Genomic DNA, 7,886 nt, shown 5'->3' on the forward strand with positions numbered 1-7,886 from the left:
GATTCGTATCCATTGCCAAGAATAGAAGATATTTTAGAGTCCATAAGAGCCCCCGATTACATCACAGTCATGGATATGAGAAGTGGGTATTGGCAAGTTTCGCTACACTAGGGCAGTCGTGACACTTGCGCTTTTGTCACGCATAGAGGGATATATAGACCCAAAGTTATGATGTTTGGACTGACAAACGCCCCAGCTACATTTCAAAGACTAGTGAATAATTTATTCGGTGGGTTAACGAGAGAAGGAGTATTTGATTATTTCGACGATTTATACATAGTCTCAGACAAGTTCGAAGAACATCTCGAAAGTTTAGAAAACGTATTAACTATTTTACTAAAAGACGGTCTGACAATAAAATCATCGAAGACTCAATTCTGCCGTAAAAAGGCACATATCTTGGGACACCTTGTTTTTAGTCAAGGCATAGAAGTAGACCCTGACAAAGTGAGATCAATCCGAGAATACCCTATTCCTCGCACCGTACGACAACTAAGAAGGTTATTGGGAATGAACGGCTTTTACCGTCGTTTCATCCCCAAGTTCGCGGATATAGCAACCCCTTTACATCACCTGACTCATGACAATGTTAGTTGGCAGTGGGGGCTTGAACAACAAAGCGCGTTTGAATCGTTGAAAGACAGACTCAGCACCGCCCCTATCATAGCATCGCCAAATTTCAAAGCCCCGTTCACCCTCTATACCGACGCATCCAATTCTGGGCTTGGCGCAGTATTAACCCAAATAGTAGACGGGAAAAGTAGAGTGGTACAATACGCGAGTAAAACCTTAGACGCCGCGCAGAGAAAGCTGTCTGTCACTGAGAGGGAATGCTTAGCCATAGTATGGGCAGTAGAGAAATTCAGGGTTTACCTGGAGGGCGCTCCATTTGAAATCATTACAGACCACAAGTCTCTAGAGTGGCTGAAAAATGCAAAAGACCCAACCGGAAAGTTCACTAGATGGAGTACAAAGTTACAGTCTTTTGATTTTAAAATTGTTTATGTTCCGGGGAAAAACAATGTAGTAGCGGACGCCCTCGCACGTATCCCCGAAGCTTCAGAAACGGAAGAACCCGTTGTAGGTTTAGTAGAAATAGAAATAGAACAGACGGAACCAATAATTCTAGATAGAGAATTAATTATAGAAGAACAACGCATGGACGCGAAAATTAGTCGCCTCTTGACCTTTCTAGAGGAGGGTTCAGTAGGTACTAAGGATAGCATAGGTAAATGGGTAGAACGAGTTGCTCCCTCTTGTAAAATAATTGACGGTATTGTTTATAGAAGCATTCCATTGGTAGGTCAATTCGGAGGTGAAAATTGTAGTAGACAGGACGCCAATGGTGATAGTGCCAAACGCCCTAACAAAGCGGAAATAGAATAAGTGTTATATCGGATAACAGTAAAAGAACAAAGAGTATAATTGTTTTATCCTTCATATTTTAGTTCTTCATATTTAGTTTATGATAACAAGAAATCAATTACCTACAATAAATATACATAATCTACAAGCAATATACTACAAGAGATTATCTACACCTAAACATGCATTACACTATAATAGATTATCTACAACTAATATATAGACGTTACACTATTTCTCAACAGATATTTAAATTCTGTAAATTGCTTAGTCTCATACCATACTCTTAAAAAGAAACTTAATGCTTGAAGCTTCCATTATCACTTCAATATTACTTTGTTTCCAAAGGTTTTCAAAAACCATGAAACTACTTTTTTTTTTAAATATTATTTCAAGTTAAGAAATAGTATATTTTTGAACATTTTTATATTTTCCAAGCAGTTCGATATACTAAGAAGTACTTAATTTTTTATTACTACATTTTGACAAGTGTTGGAAATGTTAAATATATTGCTTCACTGTCCTTTTCTAATGTTGCTTAATTTCGAAAAAAATATTTCAAGGCCAAAAAAGTACAACGTTAATATCAATTATTTTGCATTTTTTCAAGTTCGCCTAAGATTAGGCTAGGGATATTTTTGTTTCAGTTAGAATTGAAGTATTATTAATTTAAGACCCTTACATTCCTAAAATTCATAGTTCCTACATGACGTAATATCATAATAAATACGGGTTTAAATACTTCTTAAACTTAGTGTCGGTTCTTTGGCCGTTTTAACATCGGTGTGTGAAATACTAAATTTTTTAGTTTTGCCGCTCTTTAGAGCTGGAAAACTATTGTTCTGACCGCTGCTGGCTGGCTGGCTGTTTTTTTGCTGTGACCTGAGGAGTTTCACCCGAAGTTCACGTTACGCCTCATAGGTGTCGTAACGTATTTTATTTCAATTGAAATTATTTTTCCGTCGGTGCGGGGCCTCGAACCTGCGATGTGCCGATCCATACTAGACGCCAGTGAAGGCGCCTGAATCCGTGACTCAACCAACTGACCCACGCTCGCTTAGTACAAAACCCGAGTTAAGTTAGACTGTAGAGTAGAGAGAGGTAGAAGCGAGCGGGTAGAAGGATGTGGATCCCCTACCCACCCACCCTCCCCTTCCCGGCGCGCGCCAACCAGCTGCAACTGGATTTTGTAAGTGGGAGAGGAGAGAGAGTAGAGAGAATTATCCGGAGGCTTGCGTAGCGCCCGCCAAATTATTTTTTGCAATGTAATTTATATCAATTACATACTCATTTAAAGTTAAATAATTATAATTAGCTAATATGATTATTATATTTAAAAAAAATTATATTTTTTAAGTAATAAATTTAACGATAGTTGCTGAAAGATCCAAATATTAGTTTGTTGTCTCTCTGCCTCCTATTGCAAGGTTCAAGGCTTAACGGATGATCGATGATTAGATAGTTTAATCAGGTGTTTAAATGTAACTTAATCCCGGCGATACCATGATTAATGACAAACGCAATCAACATACTCATGGTTTAATTAAAGTTAATTAAATTGAATTGCTCAAAGATAATTATAAAATTAAATCAACAACTCAACTATCTGCTCAACGATAATTTGGCTAGTTTTTGTCAGTTTTGCTGTTTATTTAAACGTAATTAAACAATGGTTAAATACTGCAGCGTGTATGGGTGTAAATTTCCACTCGACGTTAAATTGTCGAAACAATGGGATATAGCTTTAAAAATGGGTAAGCCACACACCAAGTCCATGGTTGTCTGCTCCCTTCATTTTAAATTAGAGGATTACCGCCTTCAACCGAAATATGAACATTCAGGTATGTTTTAAGCGTATAATATTAATTTAAAACCAATTATAATAAGAGTTATTATTGTAGATAAGTTAAGTTACCCTCCCAGGCTTAGACCCTTGGCTGTTCCTTCCAAAAAACTCCCGTTAAGGAAACATGATCAACAAAAGTTCAAGGCTAATGGGAGATTGGAAAGACTGAAAAAAAGGAATCATCTCTCACAATCTCCAACTTTGCATGCAAGTGAAACAGCTGAAATAAATGGACCAGCAGACGCAGAAATTCTAGCTGAAAGATTGGGGATTGATGCTTTTCAACAAACTACCGATGAAACTACGACCGACAAATGCACCACTCCAAACCCCAATGATAAATCAGGGTTGCCACGGGTCAGGGAGAACCTGGAAAACCTGGAAAAGTCAGGGAATATGAAAATGGGCCAAAAAGGTCAGGGAAAAGTCAGGGAATTTTATTTTAGTAGGTAAAATTTCTGGGGATAAGTCTTTATTGAAAGAGTAATGAAAGTTTCTCATCCTCTCTTAACACAGAAAACTCTAGATTAATCCTTAAAAATGTCTAGAATTGTTTTTGTAAAGTAAATGCTCTCTTAGACTGTTATTTAGAGTTAAAATGTTTCTTAATCATTTTGGTGTGAAAAATACATTGGAAAACTTAAATGTAGAGACTTTATTTAATTATAAGCACTTAAAACGTGCTGTAAACATTTACACTTACGGCCTAAAAGGTCAGGGAAAACCTGGAAAAGTCAGGGAATTTGGTTTTGAATATTCCGTGGCAACCCTGTAAATGCATTATGGTCAACACCTTGGAAAATCATACATGTTATGTTAATGCTTCTAATGGAATATTGAATGCCACCTCTATAATTTCATTAACAGAATTACAAAAAACTGGTCTATTTGATGCGATCATTAGAAATATTAACAGTAAATTCATACCCCTTTTTCATGGACAAATAAGGTAGAGAGGGCCAAGAATGGGGGAAACTACGAGTCTCGAGATAGGGTAGAGAGTGTGGAGCCATTATAGCGAACAAAGATGGCGGCCACTCAAGGGGGAGGAGTCGGTTTTTCCCGGTCTCCTCTCTTTACCTGTCAATATTTGATTGATTGATTGTATAGGCTTATAACAAAAGATGGTTTTGTAGGAATAAAGACCATAATATAAAGTAAAAAAGTTATTTTATTTTCTTTAAAAGTATAGGTTCTAATATTAAAGACATTTTTTCAATTTTCATTTTAAAATGCATTTGATTAATTCTAAAATAATTCCTTCTATCTTCGTAAGGAAGATGATAAATTTTAATATTATTTTTAAATCTTACGTAAGTCATTAAGTCTTTCTTTGATATACAACGCGTTAAGTTGTTTTCTAACGTAGAGTTCCAAAACTAATCTTTCGAGATCTTTAGTTTTGACTTTAAAGGTGTGATAAAGTTCTTCCGGGTTTTCTTGAGGTTTTTCCGGTGGATTTTCCTCAGTCTTGACTTTTATATTTTTGGTGTACGTCTCTGTTTCATCAATGGTAAAGGGTATATTTTTAGTAGGCCTACCTCTGATAAAATTACATTTAGGGAAATGTTTTAAATGTTCTTCGTAAGGATTATCGGTCGGTTTCCATGCTAGCAAAATTCCGTTGCATTCGAAACATTGTACTAGATCATCAGTATGTAACGAATAAAACCCCGCTCTGCTTAAAGCTTTTTTATAGTTTTCATCTTGTGGCCAGGAGTAAAAAGAGTGATATCTTTGCAGCTCGGAGTTCATGATGCTGAATGAATATGATGATAGCATTATCTGAGTTATATCCCCCTAAATTTACTACCCCCCCTTTTTTTACCTTCCCCCCACCCTTCCTTAATACACGAAATAAAAGAAAACAGTATTAAAAAAAGGTGACACATTTATTCTTTAAAAATACAAAAGAGATTACAAAGAGTTTTAACAAAAGGATTAAGTTAATCTTTACGGGCGCGCTTCAACATGTTTGTAACAATGACGTCATTTTTCAACCGATCTCGTCCAAACTGCTTCATGAATGATTTGTGGCTCTTTCTTTTTGTTCTTTGTATTATATACATAATACAATATAGTCCGCATGTTGAATTTGACAAGTTTTGAAGTCTTCTTTTGTTAAAGGACCATTTTCTTGAATTTCTTTTAACAAATTCTTTAATCGAGGGGAGAAAGTTCCCTAAAGCCAGTGAGTCAAAATAATAACCCCTTCTGTTTCCATCAAAGTAACAGCATACCCAGTGGGACCCGTCTTTATAGTGACTGTCTAAATTTATTATAATAGATGAAGAAAACTTGTCAATTTTTTCGGGTAATAAATCACTTGGGTAAACACCTAGGAAATGTGGCGTGAATCGTAGAAAGCGTGTTATCTGATCGGCGTTCATTATTTGTTTAACAAACGATTGACACGTTTCTATTTTTATCTATTCGTAACAAAGCCTGGAATTCGGCTAATACGATACAACTAAGAGTAGTGGGTGTGGGTTTTTCAAATCCCAATTCTAATCTTAATTGTCCTTGCTTCGTGGGACTCCAATGATCTGAATGACTCGCGTAACCATCAGGTGTTAAGTCTAAGCAGTAAATGGCGTAACCCGAGGCAAAGTCGTCCATAGAGATATTGTTTCCCTTGTCATTGTAGTGGCAGTTTGACCCCGAAAATAAAGTGTAATAGCTTCGGACAAATTGCTTTTTACTGTAGTTGGGTCTTAAGGCTCTGGATGGATATTGTTCGGAATTGATGAAAGCTGCTAGATGATTGGCATTCCAATGTCCAAAGTCGAAAGGGTTACTATCCAATGTTCCATTGTAAGCAGTATGCTTTACAATAGCAACTGTAATCCTTGAGGGCTGGGTACCCAGGTAGATGTTTCCGATTGATGTGTTTAAGATATTAGGCGAGATTGTAAATATTTTAGTTTCCGTTCTACTGTAACTATATTGGGCTGGTTTAATACTTAAGGCTTGTTCATGAGCAATTAGAATTTTAGGGGCTAATTGCAACTTTAAGACGTATAATATGGCTTCCACGATGACGGGTTTATAACCAGTGCCTGCGGCGGGAAGTTTACCCATAAGACAAAAATTAGGTTTGCTTCTGTGTAATTTTAATTTCATAGAAACGCCGTTTATCAGATATCGAGGGATATTAAACATGTCTACGTAAAGGCTGGAATACATCTCAACTTCCTCTGATAATGCTGTAAGTTTCTGTCGTTTAACAAAACCCATATTTTCTGTAAGCGAATCCATGCTTCCACTTGTATCTTTGTAAAACAAAGAAGCCCCCAAATGAGATTCTTTAGCCGCCGGACCGTATGATGTCAGAGCCGAAAGCAAAGCCGTGTACGCGTAGTTACTAGAAGCGGGTGTTGTTGCGCAATCACCCAGCTCCAAATCGACACGCTCAAATTGACTGTGTTGGAAATTATTTACGGGTGCAACCTCGTCAGTGGCTGTTAAAGCGGTTCCATCTTCATTTACAATTTTAGTTCTGGTGTACAGCATTGTTAAGGCTGTATCCACGTATTCGCTGCCGCTAGACGTTACTTCAAATTCAATAGGTTGGTCCCCTTTCAAGGAAGTCAAAGGTTGATACAGAACCCATTTGGAATTTTCGATGGCCGTTTGAAGGGGAGGGGTGGCGAAAATATCGAAACCAGTACTGCAAGCTTCGGTCATTTTTTAGGGAGAGAAAATATCGCGAACCGTTTTGAACGAAAGTTTACGTTTATCTGATTTAAATTTGTTTGTGTTGCTTTGTTTTATAGATTTCTTTCTCTTTGGTATTTTTTTCTTTTTAGCTAGTCTTTTCTTTTGTTTGGCACCCCCTCTACCGTATTGTTGTTGTACATCATCCAGCGTTTCGGTGAACCTTCTTTTAGCGGAAGTTTTCAGATCCTTTCCAGCGGCGACATCGTTTATAATCTCTGAAGATGTGCCCAGAAGCTGTTTACCAAGGAACTTTGCCCCTTTAATTAAGAAAGGTGATACGTATCTACCGAAAGATTTCAAGAAGGACCCTATGCCATGTCCATTTTGGCCGTGACCGTGTTGTCCTTGTTTGCCGACGTAAAAACTCAGACCACCACCTGACATCGCTTGTTGGGTATAATAATCCGTGTAGACACATCTTTTGTTATCTAACGCGTTTGACTTGCGCATCTTAAATGAACTTTACAGTGCAACAGTCCAAACTGAAATAAAGCCGGTTCACCCATGTGATCCTTTATATAAATGCCAACCTCGCTAATATAATGTTTTGACAAAGGGACGTAATGGGGTGAGACAAAAGTAAGGCACACGGTATCCCCGTGTTTCTTGTCTTCGAAGGGTATAATGCGTAAGAGAGGGGCGTGGATGTTACCGACAATTTCCCCTTCTACCAGGTCGCAATAAATATATAATTGAGATGGTACGTGGTAGTTTAACCTGGCTGGTCTATCGCTCAAACCTTGTATATTGAGATGGTCTTTGTACCCCAAGATGTCGGCTAATGATTTGTGGGTCTTGAAGATAGTTTTTGTATCACCAGTGGCATCGGTTTTTAGTTTTACATGTCCCGTCGTTTCATTAATATGAAATAAAGAAGCTGTTTTTTCGCATACTTTGGAAGTATTGATAGTTTCCACAACGTGGTTTAGTGATTTGTAATGACCAGCCGGTATAT

The sequence above is a fragment of the Phalangium opilio genome, unplaced genomic scaffold, assembly GCF_054372755.1.
Source record: "Phalangium opilio isolate 3A_F unplaced genomic scaffold, DU_Popi_V2 ptg000090l_1, whole genome shotgun sequence".
In the NCBI taxonomy this organism is placed as follows: Eukaryota; Metazoa; Arthropoda; class Arachnida; order Opiliones; family Phalangiidae; genus Phalangium; species Phalangium opilio.